The sequence below is a fragment of the Saimiri boliviensis genome, chromosome 2 (genome assembly GCF_048565385.1).
Source record: "Saimiri boliviensis isolate mSaiBol1 chromosome 2, mSaiBol1.pri, whole genome shotgun sequence".
Taxonomy (NCBI): Eukaryota; Metazoa; Chordata; class Mammalia; order Primates; family Cebidae; genus Saimiri; species Saimiri boliviensis.
This window is the reverse complement of record NC_133450.1, coordinates 100,849,051-100,864,941: the sequence shown is the minus strand read 5'-3', so window position 1 is coordinate 100,864,941 and position 15,891 is coordinate 100,849,051. Positions and strand designations below refer to the sequence as shown.

Here is a 15,891-nt window from a genome sequence, read left to right as displayed (position 1 = left end):
TTGGTAATATAACCTCTATTGAAATATGTATATATTTAACCTCTACAAATAAAGTTTAGAGAAACTCAGTGAATCTTCATTCTTTAAAATTACAGGAAAAAAAAAAAACTGGTTTCATTACAGTTTTCTTAGAGTCTTTTAAAGATGACTAAAATGTCTGTCTCTGATTCTCCCAACCTTTCTCTTTTGACCTTGAGATTGAATGTACACCTTCCCTAATCTTACTTTCTAATCTAAACATAACAAAAAGTAACAGTGCATTTAAAAATATCCCAGCTCTTCAGTATAAATAAGTTTTGTTATTATAAACATCAGGGGATGATGAATACAAAGACACATTCCTGGAGTGATGAATTGCCTCCTCTAAGGACAAGTACAAATGATGAGTGTCTTTAAATTTGGAAGTAAGTCAGCTTGCTTTCTTTTATTTGCTAGACTCAATCTGTGTCAAAGTGACTGAAGTTTAGTTTCCACTTAAATAACATTTCAGGAAACAAATCACTTTAACTTGATGAGATTTCTTGTTACTTCATACTACTGTTTTTCAAAATTACAAATTGTCTGTCTTGACACTAAGGTATCCACAATGATTAACTTGGCTGTTTACTCAATTATTTCTTTCTAAATTTAGAAATTTCAAAGTGTTTTTATATTTAAATGACTAGCACTCTAGTAATACTGCTGATCAGTCATTTCAAGTTAATGATTAAAAGCCGTAAATGTTCCTCTATTCGCCTTAGCTACTCTAAATAATATGTCAAACAGAGCAAGCTCTATTTATTGTCACAGCTTTTTAACATGGGCCACCAAGTGTGAGACAGCATAGATTAAACACCGGTCAAGGAGTTTATATTCTTCACTAAGTAACTGATTTCAATGGTTTTGGGATTTCAATGGTTTTGGGACTACTCTGTAATTAAAATGTGTTATTTAATAAGCCATGCTATTTTGGGATTTGTTTTCTTCTAGAAATAAGTTTCGTACTTTGAAAAGCTGCATTTTCATGATTCTGTACAGCAGTGAGAAGATGATAATTTCCTAAATGGTTCCAAAAGGCACTTAATTATTCACAGAGAATAATGTGATGAGTTAGTATATCTCATTGTAGGAGCCATAATTTAGGCATTATACAATTAATTTAGTTTAAGTTTTAAAATCATTAATTCAACTAAAAAACGATCATGGTTGTTTAAGTGATACAAAATAACAATAAGTAATAAATTTATCAATAGGTTACTTTGTTATAACAGCTTCTTATATCTTCATTTTTTAGAATTCACTTCTGAGCCATTTCTTAGTGTTAAGATAGGAAAAAAACTAAGATGTACATACGACTTTCATCAATGGCTCTTTTTTCTCAATTTCCTTCTTTTTCTTCTACCATATACATGCTTGAATACAAAGAACGTAGTTGTCTTAGGTCTTCTGTAGGCATATTATCTCCCTAGATGATTTCTTTTCATTTCATAGCTTTATATTTAAGCCACTGCTCGCTTTATAATACTTATATTAACATGACAATGCAATATAAAATGTTTGACTTTGTCTTCAATGTTTTTCAACTTTTATTTTAAGTTCAGGGGTACATGTGGAGGTTTCTTATATAGGTAAACTTGTGTCATGGGGGTTTATAGTACAGATTATTGCATCACCTAGACATTAAGTCTAGTACCCATTCGTTATTTTTTCTGATCCTCTTTCTCCTCCCACCCTGATAGGCCCCAATTTGTGTTCCTCTCTGTGTGTGCATGTGTTCTCATCATTCAGCTATCACTTATAAGTGAAAACATGTAGTATTTGGTTTTGTGTTCCTGTATTATTTTGCTAAGATTAATGGCCTCCAGCTTGATGCTTGTCCCTCCAAAGGACATGGTCTCATTCATTTTATGGCTGCATAGTATTTCATGGTGTATATGTATGACAATAGATGGCAAGTCAGGCATGAGCAGGGCAGGAGAGGACCCCCACATTTCCATCATGAATGCCATGCAACCATCAGGTGATGGTCATGTGGTTGTTAACTGTCTCTCTAAAATAATAATTGGGCATAGCCAGCAACAGCAAAAGGCTGTTTCCCAATAGATAGAAAAAAACTGAAACTGATGGTGAGAACCTTTCGATAAGGTCTCAGGAGTTGGGCAAGTGGGCTCACTTAAAGGCAGGCACACTTAAAGGCAAAATAGCAGAGTTTAACCTGGTATATGACCTTCCTCTAGCAATTCTGGACTGGTAAGAGAAAAATGCCTCAAGTGAGCATGCATTCAACTCCAGTAAATAAGCTGTGCATGTGACCCCTCCCAAGTGCTAACAGGCCAGTGCACTTGTGGACAGCCCAACCTGAGGGAAGAATCAAGGGAGAAGGGACACAAGACGCTGGAAGTGTGCCTATGTATAAAACCCCAAGTCAAAGGTCTAACATTACACTTGATCTCTCAGGTTGCCTACTTGGCCCTCTTACAAATATACTTTATTTCCTTTCATTCTTGCTCTAAGTCTTTTTAATAAACTTTCACTCCTGCTATAGAACTTGCCTTGGTCTTTGCTTCTTCTTTCTGCTCCTCAGTCAAATTATTTTTTCTGAAAAGGCAAGAATTGAGGCTGCTGCAGACTCATATGGATTAGCTGCTGATAGCATACTCTGATGCCCCATGATTCGGATACATTCCACTGCTAACAAACTTACCACATTTTCTTTATACAGTCTATAATTTAAGTTGATTCTATGTCTTTTCAATTGTGAATAGTGCTGCAATGAACATACAAATGCATGTATCTTTAACAGTTTATATTTGGGGGCATATTTACCCAGTAATGAGATTGCTAAGTTAAATGGTATTTCTGACTTTAGGTCACTGAGGAATCACCTCATTGTCTTTTACAGCCATTGAACTAATTTACACCGTTACCAACATTGCATAAGCATTCCTTTTCCTCCACAATCTTGCCAGCATCTGTTATTTTTTTTTACATTTTTATAATAGGTATTTTAAGTGATGTGAGATGGTATCTCACTGTGGTTTTGATTTGCATTTGTCGATCAGTATTGTGGAGCTTTTTTGCATATAATTGTTGGCTGCAATATGTCTTCTTTTGAGAAGTGTCTGTTCATGTCCTTTTCCCACTTTTTAATGGGGTTGATTTTTTTCTTGTAAACTTGGTTAAGTTCTTTATAGATGCTGGATATAAGACATTTGTTAAACACATAGATTGCAAAAATTCTCTCCCATTCTGTAGGTTGTATGTTTACTCTGTTAGTTTGTTTTGCTGTGTCAATGCTATTTAGTTAAATTACATCTCCTTTGTCAGTTTTTGCTCTTGTTGCAATTGCTTTCTGTATCTTTGTCTTGAAACCTTTGACTGTGCCTATGTCCTGAATGGTATTACCTAGGCTGTCTTCTAGGGTTTTTTATAGTTTTGGGTTTCACATTGAAGTATTTAATCCATCTTGAGTTAATTTTTATATATGGTATAAGGAAAGGGTCTAGTTTCAGTATTCTTCATATGGACGCCAGTTCTCCCAGCACCATTTATTAAAGGGAAAATCCTTCCCCCATTGCTTGTGTTTATCAGGTTTGTTGAAGATCAAATAGTGGTAAGTGTGCAGTCTTATTTTGGGGTTCTCTATTTTGTTCCATTGATATATGGGTCTGTTTTTGTACCAGTACCATGCTGTTTTAGTTGCCATAGCCCCATTGTATAGTTTGAAGTCAGGTAGCATGATGCCTCTAGCTTTGATCTTTTTGCTTAGGATTGCCTTGGTTATTCTGACTCTTTTTTGTTTCCATACGAATTTAAAAATAGTTTTTTTAGTTCTGTGAAGAATCTCAATGGTAGTTTATTAGGAATAATATTGAATCTTTACATTGCTGTGGGCATTATAGCCATTTTAACAATACTGATTCTTACTATCCATGAGCATGGAATGTTTTTCCATTTGTTTGTGTCATCTCTGATTTCTTTGAGCATTGGTTCATCATTATCCTTGTAGAGCTCTTTCACCTCCCTGGTTAGCTGTATTCCTGTATTTTATTCTTTGGGTGGCAATTGTGAATGACAGTTGATTTCTGACTTGGCTCTCAGCTTGACATTTGTTGATGTACAGGAATGCTAGCAATTTTGCACATTAATTTTGTATCCTGAAAATTTGCTGAAGTTGTTTATAACTTTAAGGGTATTTTGGAATGAGACTATGGGGTTATCTAAATACAAGATCATGTCATCTGCAAACAGGGATAGTTTGACTTCCTCTCTTCCGATTTGTATGCCTTTATTTCTTTCTCTTTCCTGATTGCCTTGGCCATGACTTCCAATACTATGATGTTTAGGAGTGGTGACAGAGGGCATTCTTGTCTTGTGCCAGTTTTCAAGGGGAATGCTTCCAGCTTTTGTCCATTCAGTATGATGTTGGCTGTGAGTTTGTCATACATGGCTCTCATTATTTTTAGATATGTTCTTTCAATATCTAATTTATTAAGAGTTTTTAACATGAATGGATATTGAATGTAATTGAAATCCTTTTCTTCATCTATGGAGATAATCATATATGTTTTGTCTTTAGTTCTGTTTATGTGATGAATCATATTTGATTTGTGTATGTTGAACCAACCTTGCATCCCAGGAATAAAGCTTACGTGAATGTTATGGATAAGCTTTTTTGATATGCTGCTGTATTTGGTTTACCAGTGTTTTGTTTCCATCTCTGCCAGTTTTTGCTGTCAGGATATTGCTGGCCTCATAGAATGGGTTAGGGAGGAGTCCCTCCTCCTCAAATTTTTGGAATAGTTTCAGTAGGAATGGTACCAATAATTCTTTGTACTTCTGATAAAATTCAGCTGTGAATTCATCTAGTCCTGGGCCATTTTTGGTTGGTAGGCTCTTTATTCTGCTTCATTTTCAGAGTTTATTATTGGTGTGTTCAGGGATTTATTTTCCTCCTGGTTTAGTCTTGGGAGGTTGTATGTATCCAGGAATTTATCCAGTTTTGTAAATTTTCTAATCTATATGCATAGAGATGTTAATAATATTCTCCGATGATTGTTTATATTTTTGTAGGGTCAGTGTTAATATCCCCCTTGTTGTTTCTGAATGTGTTTATTTGAAACTTCTGTCTTTCTTTCTGTATTAGTCTAGCCAGCAGTCTATTCATTTTATTAATTAAAAAAAAAAAAAACAGCTCCTGGATTTATTGATCTTTGGAATGGGTTTTTTGTCTCATTCTCCTTCAGTTCAACTCTGACATTAGTTACTTTCTGTCTTTTGCTAGGTTTGAGATTTGTTTGTTCTTGCTTCTCTAGTTTTATTAGTTGTAGTATTAGGTTATTACCTTGACATCTTTCTAACTTTTTGATGTGGGCATTTAGTGCTATAAAATTTTTTCTTAATACTGCCTTAACTGTGTCTCAAATATTTGGGTATGTTGTATCTTTGTTCTAATTAGTTTAAAAAAAAACTTCTTTATTTATGCCTTAATTTTATTATTTACCTAAATGTCATTTAGGACTGTTTATTCAATTTCCATTCAATTGTAATTTTGGGTGTAATTCTTCATCTTAATTGATAATTTGATTGTGCTGTGGTCTGAAAGACTGTTATGATTTCAGTTCTTTTGTATTTGCTGAGGATCGTTTTACTCCAAATTATGTGATTGATTTTAGAGTATGTGAGTAGCAATGAGATATTTTGTTGTTTTGGGGTAGGGAGTCCTTTTAATATCTATCAGGTCTTTTTGACCCAATGATGTGTTCAGGTCCTGAATATCTTTAATATTTTGCCTCAAGGATATGTCTAATATTGTCATTGAGGAGTTAAAGTCTCCCACTATTATTGTGTGGGAGTCTAACTCTCTTTGAACGTCTCTAAGAACTTGCTTTCTGGATATGAATGCTTCTGTGTTGGGTGCATATATATTTAGGATAGTTAAATCTTCTTGTTAAATTGAACTCTTTGCCATTATGTAATGGCCTTCTTTGTCTTTTCTGAGATTTGTTGGTTTAAAGTCTGTTTTGTCAGAAACTAGGATTGCAACCCTGATGTTTTCTGTTTTCAATTTTCCGGGTAGATTTTTCTCTATCCCTTTATTTTGAGCCTGTGTGTGACATTGCATGTGAGATGGGTTTTTTGAAGACAGCATACCAAAGGGTTTTAGTTCTTTTTCCGGCTTGCCAGTCTGTGTCTTTTAATTGTGGCATTTAACCCATTTATATTTAAGGTTAGTATTGTTGCGTGGAGATCTGATCTAGTCATCATAATGTTAGCTGGTTATTTTGCAGACTTACCTGTTTACTTTACAGTTGTCACTGGTCTGTGTTCTTCAATGTATTTTTGTAGCGGCTATCAATGGTGTTGGTGTTTCCTTTTCATATTTAGTGCTTCCTTCAGGAGCTCTTGTAAGGTGGGGGTCTTTGGTAACAGATTTCCTCGGCACTTGTTTGCCTGAAAAGGATCCTATTTCTCCTCAGCTTATGAAATTTAGTTTGTCTGGATATGAAATTCTGGGTTGAAATTTCTTTTCTTTAAGAATGTTGAATATTGACCCTGATCTCTTCTCGCTTGTAGAGTGTCACCTGCGAGAGAGGTCCACTGTTAGTTTGATGAGCTGCCTTTAACATTTTTTTTTTTTTTTTGCTTTCATTTTGACCTTGGGGAATCTGTCTTAGGGATGATCTTCTTGTGATGTATTCTACAGGGGTTCTCTGCGTTTCCTGAATTTGAATGTTGGTCTTTCCAGCTAGGTTGGGGAAATTCTCTTGGGTGATATCCTGAGATATGTTTTCTGAGTTGGTTGCATTCTCCCTTTTTCAGGTGCAGCAGTCTGTTGTAAATTCAGTCTCTTTACATAATGCCATGTTTTTAAGAGGTTTTTTTCATTCATTTTCATTTGTTTTTCTCTATTCTTATCTGCCTGTATTAGTTTAGAAAGCCATTCTTCAATCTCTGACTTTTTTTCCTCTGCTTGGGCTATTCTTCTATTAATACTTGAAATTGCATTATGAAATTCTTGTGTTTTTCAGCTCTGTCAGTTCAGTTACATTCTTTGCTATACAGGGTATTTTGTCTGTCAGCTCATTCACTTCTTATCTTGATTTTTAGCTTCCTTGCATTGGATTACATTGCATTTCTGTAGTTCAGTGAACTTTGTACCTATCCATTCTGAATTCTAATTTTGTCATTTCAGCTATAAAAATATGGAATGTTTCATGAATTTTCATGTCATCCTTGTATAGGTGCCATGCTAATCTTTTCTGTCATACCAGTTTTATAATATATCCTGCCAAAGTAAAGACTGTCCTTCAGTTTTTAAGAGTCTTTATAAATTAAGAATATTAACCTTTTTTTCTGTGGTATAGCCTGTGAATGTTATCTCCTAGTATGTCAGCCATATTCTGCCTTCGTTTATGATTAATTTTGTGATGCATTTTTTCAAGGAATTAGGTTTATAGTTATTTCTTTCATTTCATTTGGATTTTGAGACGGAGTTCTATACCATTTTTAAAGAGTAATGTACCCAAATTTCTTCTAGTATTTGTACAGTTTTCTTTTTACTTTTAGATCTCTAAGTTATTCAAAGTTTACTTTTTTGTATGATATTAGATATGGGCCAAATTATATTTTATATGGCTACAGGTATTTCAGCATCATTTATTTAAAAATTCATCTTTGCCCCAGTGGTTTAAGATGCCATTTTATCATATACTAAATTTCTCTTTGTGCTGGGGTTAATTTCTGGACTTCCTCTTGTATTTCCATGGCATGTTTGTCTGTATATCACTACTTTAATTTTACAGGTAGTATATCACATGTTTAAGTATGAGACAAGAGCTACTTTCCTATCGTAAATATACTTTTCAAACTTTTCTGCCTATTCTTGTGGTTTATTTTTTCATATGAACTTTAGTGTCACAATTTGATTCACTCCCTAGAATAGTGCATTGGCATTTGTATTCTTATTGCCTTCACTTTTTATGTATTAATATATGGAGAATTGTGATCTTTTAAGTACTGTGTTGTTGTTTTGTTTAATTCTATTTTTGTGCTCTTCAGTGTTGTAACATTTTTCTACATAAGATTTATATATTTCTTATTAATTTTTGTCTAGTCAATCTTTGTTATTGCTACTATAAAGTCATTTTTTTTTACAAATATGCCATCTATTTATTATTTTCGAGTAAAGAAAGATTGATTTTTGAGAATCAGTTTTATACTCTGCCACTTGACTGAATTATTTTAAAATTCGACTTGGTTTTAACATTGATTGTTGCTATCATTGTTTTATGGTGTCTTTCCTATCATGTCAAAATAGAGACTAGTTGACTTTTTCTTTACCCTTTTTTGGCACTCTAATTAATTCGTCCTGCCTATTTGCATAGGATAATAGTATCAATAATAATAGTTGACATAGTGGGCATCTTTTTCTTGTCCCTGATCTTAGTAATAATACCTGTAGTGCTTATTAAAGAGAATACTGGAGGTACTAAGTAAGATAAAGTAATCAATTTTACCCCATCCCTCCCATTGGAAGAACCCATAAAACCTGGACAGAATTTAAAAAGAAGCTATTTGATAACTATATGCAAACAAACAAGCAAACAAATATCCAAACCCTAAATCTAAACCCTGTACCTTGTATACAGATTTACCCAAAATGTATCACAAGTCTAAATGTAAACATAGAAAAAATATCTGTGGCCTAGGGTTAATCAAAGTGTTATTCATGACACCAAAATTATGATCCATAAGCACCTCTTCTCAGTCATTATTGCAAAATATAGGGGGTTTTGCTTGTTTGCTTTGCTGTTTGGGGAAGGATTGTGAGTCCTCTGATTCTCTCTTGTCCTGCAGAATCCAAATGGGGCCTTCTTTTTCTTCTTTTCCCCTTCATCACCCTATTGCCAAAAGGTGCTTCTGCTTTCTTTTTTACCTCTGTTTCTCCCCCAGAAGCTATGTCTTTTTGAATTTCCCTTTAAGTCCATTCTATCCCTTTATAGGACACGGGCCATTGTAAGTTATAATTGCCCCTTTAAATACTGCCTCCCCTTTAAATCATGTATGTATATTTTAAACTCCTTCCCTTCTAGTTAATGTCACAGTCTGTTCAGATGACATTTATGCTGTATTTTAGATTTAGAATGGATTGAATATTTTTAGTGTCCATTACAAATCATTTTTAGGTTCCTTTGGCTAATCTCTCTGTTAATATCTTTCCCACTGTTTTTCTCATTCCATCTTTGCTTGCCACAAAGCCTGTGTCTGTGCAAGAGCAGTGTGGTAGCCTGAGAGATCTGCACTGGGACTTGGTGGTATATTTTTCTCTTTTTACTTACATGTATTTACAATTTTAGCATTGTATTCAAATTATGTTTTAGGTATGTATTTGCATAAATTTAACTTTCGCTTTTGATTTTTAAAGAATAAAGTGATAACTTTGCATTTTTCTTTTGATTTGGAAAGGAAAATTTTGAATGTGTTATGGCAACCATTGTCCTTAGCTATCCAGAAATATTGCTAAATTCAATTTTCTTGTGTTTTTTAAGTATTTGCATTTACACTCCTAGCAGATATTATCCTCAAATTTCATTTTCTAGTAACGTTTTCATTAGATTATGATGTCAAATTCTTCCTGATTTTATAAAATGTCTCCATTACAAAGTTAGGGCAAGGTAGGCACAACAGCATCTTGAAAACTTTGTTATTTCAGAAATTAAGAAAATTCTGCTAATATAATAATAACAATAAAAGACATGGGCATATTACAAAGACATAGGAGGCATTTTATAAGTAACACTTAACAGGCAAATCTAGGACAACTTGAACAACAAAGTGGAAATCCAAGAGTGTATAATAATCATAAATAAATAAGCAGGTAAATGAATGGGGGAGAAGTGCTTCTTAAAGTACAATGCGCATTGCCAGTTTGTAAATGTGAAGCAATTGCAGAAGATTGAAAAATATAATTTTGTAATAATTATAGTTAAGATTGGTTCAGGCAAGAGTAGTGATGAATGGTTACTATACCTAGAAGTATATTTTTAATAGATAGAAGATATTTAGATGGTTTCAACGGTGCCTTTCTACAGATTCCTTATTAGTTGCAATGAAAAACATAGTAATACTAAGAGGACAAGTAACACAACAACTTGATGGAGTGAAAAAATTAACATCAGCAGCGAGGGGCAGATTGACATAATATGCCTTTCAATGTGGTACCCTTTGAAGGACACAGCATTATTTAGGTAATTTTTAAAACCTCAAATGAAACACCTGAATCTAATCATGACAAACAGCAGACAAATCCAAAGTGAGGGTAGATCCATTTATAAAACAAAAAGCAGATAATTCCAGGTCTGGAGCTGCATATTTATAATATGGTTCTAAAACATCTCGCCATAAAAAAGAGCAAGAAAGCTACACAAGACCACTTGGCTCTTTTGAAGTTTTCAGGAGTCAACATATCTCAGTCTAGCAAAGATGGAACAATTGCAACATCATTAAGTAAAATAATTGTAATGGGTTGAAACAGATCAAATATGATTAAATCTGTGAGCACTTAATTCAAAAGTAATTGCCTATCGTTGGTGAACACTAATAAGGCAATATGTTATTTTTCAACTAGGAAATTTAAAAAAAAAATCAAGAATTATTTTATTTTTCTATAAAGACTAGCATTGTAAAACCCAAAAGTTAATTGAAAATACTTCTTCCTACAGGTGTATTCTACTAATAAATCAAGAAAGAATGTAAGCATTTGCGTATTTTACATGTTTGGCAAAATTAATGGATACAGAAATTGGAAATCAAAGGCTGATAATAAAAAACATGAGATTATCAGGTATTTGTGTGCTTGTGTGTGGAAGAAAACATACCCATCACCTGTAAAGTAGTTTTGCCAAACATTTTAATCTGCTTATCATGCTTATAAATCTGACAGATAAATGTTTAAGAATGCACCCATGGTACGCACCACCAAAATCAGATAGTGGGGAACTCTATGGGACACATAACCTGTTTTTTTTTTTTTCAACAAATAAACAAAGAGGGGAGAACACAGGATGAAAGCAGACCCTATATATCTAGAGAGACTTAAGAGCCATATCAAACAATAGCAGTGTGTGGATTATACTTGGGTTCTGTTCAATGTGTACAGAATATTCCTTTAAGTTTGATTTTGTTACATTTAAAAGAAAATTGAGCCAGGCATGGTGAAGTGTGCCTCATCCCAGCTACTGGGAAGGCTGAGGATGGAGCTTCACTTGAGTCCAGGAGTTCTAGGCCAGCCTGGGCAACACAGTAAGACTCCATCTTTTGTAAAACAGGGTACTATTTATGAAAAATGTATGAACATTGAGGATATTAAGCTAAGTGAAATAAGCCAGCCACAGAAGTACAAATATTACATGATTTTTATGTGAGGTATGTAAAATAATCAAAGTCATAGAAACAATACAATAGTAGTTGCCTGCAGTTGGCCAGAGTGGAAATTGAGGGTGGCTATTCAACTGGTATAATGTTTCAGTTATGCAAAATGATTATGTTTTGGAGATCTGCTATACAACACTGTGCCTACAGCTGAAAATGTGTTCTACACATAATGCATTTGTAAAGAAGGTTAAAAAATGTTGCCTGTAGAAACTTCAATCCTGTGTGTGTGTGTGTGTGTGTGTGTGTGTATCTGTGTGTGTACATATATACTTAACAGAAATATATAAATGTGTTTACATCAACACTATTTATAATTTCCAAACACTGTGTGCACCTGTCATGTTCATTTACAGTAGACTGAGTTGAGACTAGAGTCAAGTAAGTGAAGCACTTGTTTCAGGAGAATGAATTAAGTGACTATTAAAATAACTAATAATCAAGATACATAGTATTTAATACAACATTTTAAAATCAAAATTAATGCCAAAAAAAGTAGGATCCATTCACTGTTTCCTTTAGCCTCAGATTCCAATATGGCCCCACATGAATCTTATAACAGAATTTACAAATTAATTGGGATACAAAATGGAATGCTATACAGCAATAAGAATGAACTATAACTACCCATACACAGTAATATGGAGAATCTCATATACAAAGTATTCAGTAACAAACCAAATATAAAAGTGTATATACTGTTGATTTCATTGACATCAAATTCAAAAACAGGTGAAGCTAATCTAGACAGAAGTCAGAATAATGGTTTCCCTTGAAAGGGGGCAGGAGAAAAATTTCTGACTCTAGGAATATTGTGTTTCTTGATCTATATGTTACATCAGTTTTATACTTTAGGAGAATTCACAAAACTGGTTAATTATTATTTGTGTACTTTTTATATGTGCTGTACTTTAGTTTTTTAAAAGAAAAAATAATAATTGGAGATTTGAACACTATGTATTTGATGATATTGAGAGATAGTCAAATTTTAGGTGATATATGATGATGTGGTTTTGTAAAAATATAACTATAAAACAAACCATATATTTTATAAATAATTAATAAAATACATATGGATAAAATGGTATTAAACATGGAATTTGCTTCAAAATAACATGGGAACTGGAAAAGTAGGAGAAGGAGTAAATGAAGTAAGATTGACTATGGGTTCTTATTTGTTGAAGCTTACTTTTGTGTGCATGGGGATACTTCTTTGTACATTTCCATTTGCTTTGGATGCCTACAGTTTGTATAATAAAACAATTAGAAAAAAAAAAGCTCCTATGATTGTGACCAATACAATATTTTGTTAGACTATAGAAAGAAGTGTGTTCGAACCTAGGTTTGCACCTTGCTCACAGAAGGTGATCAATGGATATATACTGAAAGAAATAATACATTGATATTAAAACTAGAGAAAATCAGAATTGAAGACTATGTGTAAACTATCTTCCTAAATCTCATTCCATCACCAATTCTAGCCATTATAAATCAGACTTTGTAAGATGTCATTATAGTCTTAGCTTTGTTTAAATATGATATAACCAATATATTAAATGTAAAATTTGTTTCACTGAAAGGCAGTTTATTCTTGGCTAGTCACATATTTTAAACAGAATTTTTAATCATTTTTATAATTTTAACACAGTTTATTGTCACCTTTTAACACAATCATAATCCTTAGTAGAGAAAATCACATGATTTATACTTTCTAGCCTTGCCTTCCACAAATATTATTTTCACCATTGAAGAGCTTTGAAAGAAAATAGGACTGTTTACCATTTTCTTTATGTCATGTTAAAAATAGTATTTCGAGGCTAAACACTACATTCGTCTCTCTACAAAATGCATTAACAAAGGTCTAGGGTTTATGTCAACTGTTTAGTATCTCTCAAAAAATATGTTATGTCATTAATAGCAATCATGTTACAATAGGTAACATTCAGTTAGACGTGGAGTGTATCAAGAAATCTTAAAGAAAAAAATATCTTTAATACAGTGAAATGTGATTTCCTAAAAGTGAGTGAGGCTTATGTTCTTAAATCTGAGAGTTGTGCTTTATCACAAAAGTATGGGCTGGGTACAGTGGCTCACACCTGAAATCCCAGCACTTTGGTAAGCCAAGACAGGCAGATCAACAAGGTAAGAGATAAAGACCATCCTGGCCAATATGGTAAAATCCTGTCTCTACTAAAAATAAAAAAGTTAGCTGGGCATGGTGGCATGTGCTTGTAGCCCTAACTACTTAGGAGGCTGAGGCAGGAGAATCGCTTGAACCTGGGAGGCAGAGGTTGCAATGAGCCGAGATTGCTCCCCTGCACTCCAGCCTGGTGACTGAGCAAGACTATCTGAAAAAAAAGAAAGAAATAAAAAGAAAAAAAAAATTGAGCCAGGAGTTTATAGATTTGATTTGGAAAGATATTATGCCTAATTGAGTTGGGTCAGTCACTGCTGGTTTGACTGCTGGTTCTATTCCTTGCAGTACTCATATAGTGACCATGATCACCCCCTACAGATAGCATTATTTTGCAGGATTCATTAACATTTTTTTCTTATTTTGTCAAAAAGTATAACTTTGGAAATCTGCCTTGTTTCTTGACAAGAATAGAAAGGTTATAGCCTCATCAGCACCTAATTTCCTCCAAGTTCAATTTTTAATTCCTCAGTATTAGTTATTTTTCATGATAGATATGGACATTTCATTAATTGCAACACAGAAATTTGAATCAGACTTTGTTTCCTACCATTGGTTTCATAGAAACTGCTTTAAAGTTTCTGAAATTCTTGGCTTTTCCATTTGCAAGATTGATAGAACAGAAAAACATGATAGTACTATCCAAAAACTGTGCATATATATTATGAAAAAGGGAATCTACTTTAAGCCTCTTGATCAAGACAGTTAATTATTTTATTTCCTGGTATTTAGATAAGATTATCTACTTTTGAGATAAGATTATATGTATATATAAAACATATATAACATTTATAATATATATATAATCTTATCTATCTATCTATCTATTTATCTATCTGTCTATCTATCTGTCAGCTGCTGGTCCACCTTCCTAGGCAACATCTCTTAGAAGGTTAGTAAGACTTAGCTGTCAGGTACCAAAAAGAAAGCAAGAAAGCATGAAGCAAGCAAGAAAGCACAGCTTCATGTGCCATATGGAATTAGTGTGGTCCTCTCCTTAAGACATGTAAGAGTGAAAATTTTGAGCTCTTACAATAAGTTTTACCATGACCTAGAAGTACATGTTTGCCTGGAATACTTTTAGGAGATGTTTAGGTTCTCCCATTGTGATTCTTACCAGTACAAAATGTGCCTGATTTTCCGTCAAATCTCCAGTCTCTGTTTCATGTGCATAACTCACTATCAGACTTGTGGACTCTTCAACTGAGTTACCTGCTTTTGTTCAAGGACCTCATTTTAGCTTTGAGTATGGTGCACCTAAGCTTTGCTAACTGACCACTCTCCCTGTTGTATGGCCTCTATTCCACTGGTATGCTCTCTCCTGTGTGTCTCTTACCAAATCCACATTCTCCATTGTATGTGATCTGTATGTGTCCAGGGCACTCCCAGGGATGTAATTTAATTTAATTTTTTTTTTTTTTTTTTGAGACAGAGTCTAACTCTGTCACCAGGCTGGAGTGTAGTGGCACCATCTCAGCTCACTGCAACCTCCGCCTCCCGGATTCAAGCGATTCTTCTGCCTCAGCCTTCCAGGTAGCTGGGACGACAGACACCTGCCACTACACCTGACTAATTTATGTATTTTTAGTAGAGACGGGGTTTTACCAAGTCGGCCAGGCTGGTCTTGAACTTCTGACCTCGTGATCTGCCTGCCTCGGCCTCCCAAATTGCTGGGATTACAGGCATGAGCCACTGCTCCTGGCCTGATTTTAATCCACATACAACTCCAGTGTTTTTTGTCTTTGTTATCACCTACATTTCAGAGTGATGACTGTACAAGAAGGGCAGCATAGATTATAAAAAGTATTTACCTAAATCTTCTAGCTAAATTTCAGATATTCAGTTGAGTGATATATTTGTGTCTTGATGTACATGTAGATAATATTGTTTATTAAAATATTTGTCACCTTATAATTGATAACATTGGTAATTTATAGAATCTTTACTCATCTCTCTTTGTATTACTTAAGCTGCACCTTTCATGGCTTGACACAAAATTACTCCAAGGCACCTCTACATACAATTAGGATATTTTGAAGAAAGAGACTGTGTGTTCTTTTCACATCTAGCTTTGTTTATTAATTTAACAAATAGATAATGTGCCCTTATGATGGAACAGGCACTGTGCTAGATATTAGGAATCTCTATACTTAAAAATTCAGCCTTCAGGAGTTATGTTTTCAACAAACACAATAATTTTTGAGTACCATATTAACATCTCACTATGATATCACATTCATTAAACATAAAGGGTTCTCTATGAAAGCTGTGGATTGAGAATAATG

The 15,891-nt window shown here is 33.8% G+C and overlaps 1 non-coding gene across 1 annotated transcript; it reads right to left on the bottom strand.

Annotated features, from left to right (window-relative positions):
- Positions 1–7,178: 7,178 nt before the first annotated feature.
- On the bottom strand, positions 7,179–7,283 carry LOC120364111 (U6 spliceosomal RNA). The gene has a single exon (XR_005579463.1). It is a non-coding gene; the product is annotated as a U6 spliceosomal RNA (small nuclear RNA).
- Positions 7,284–15,891: the final 8,608 nt, after the last annotated feature.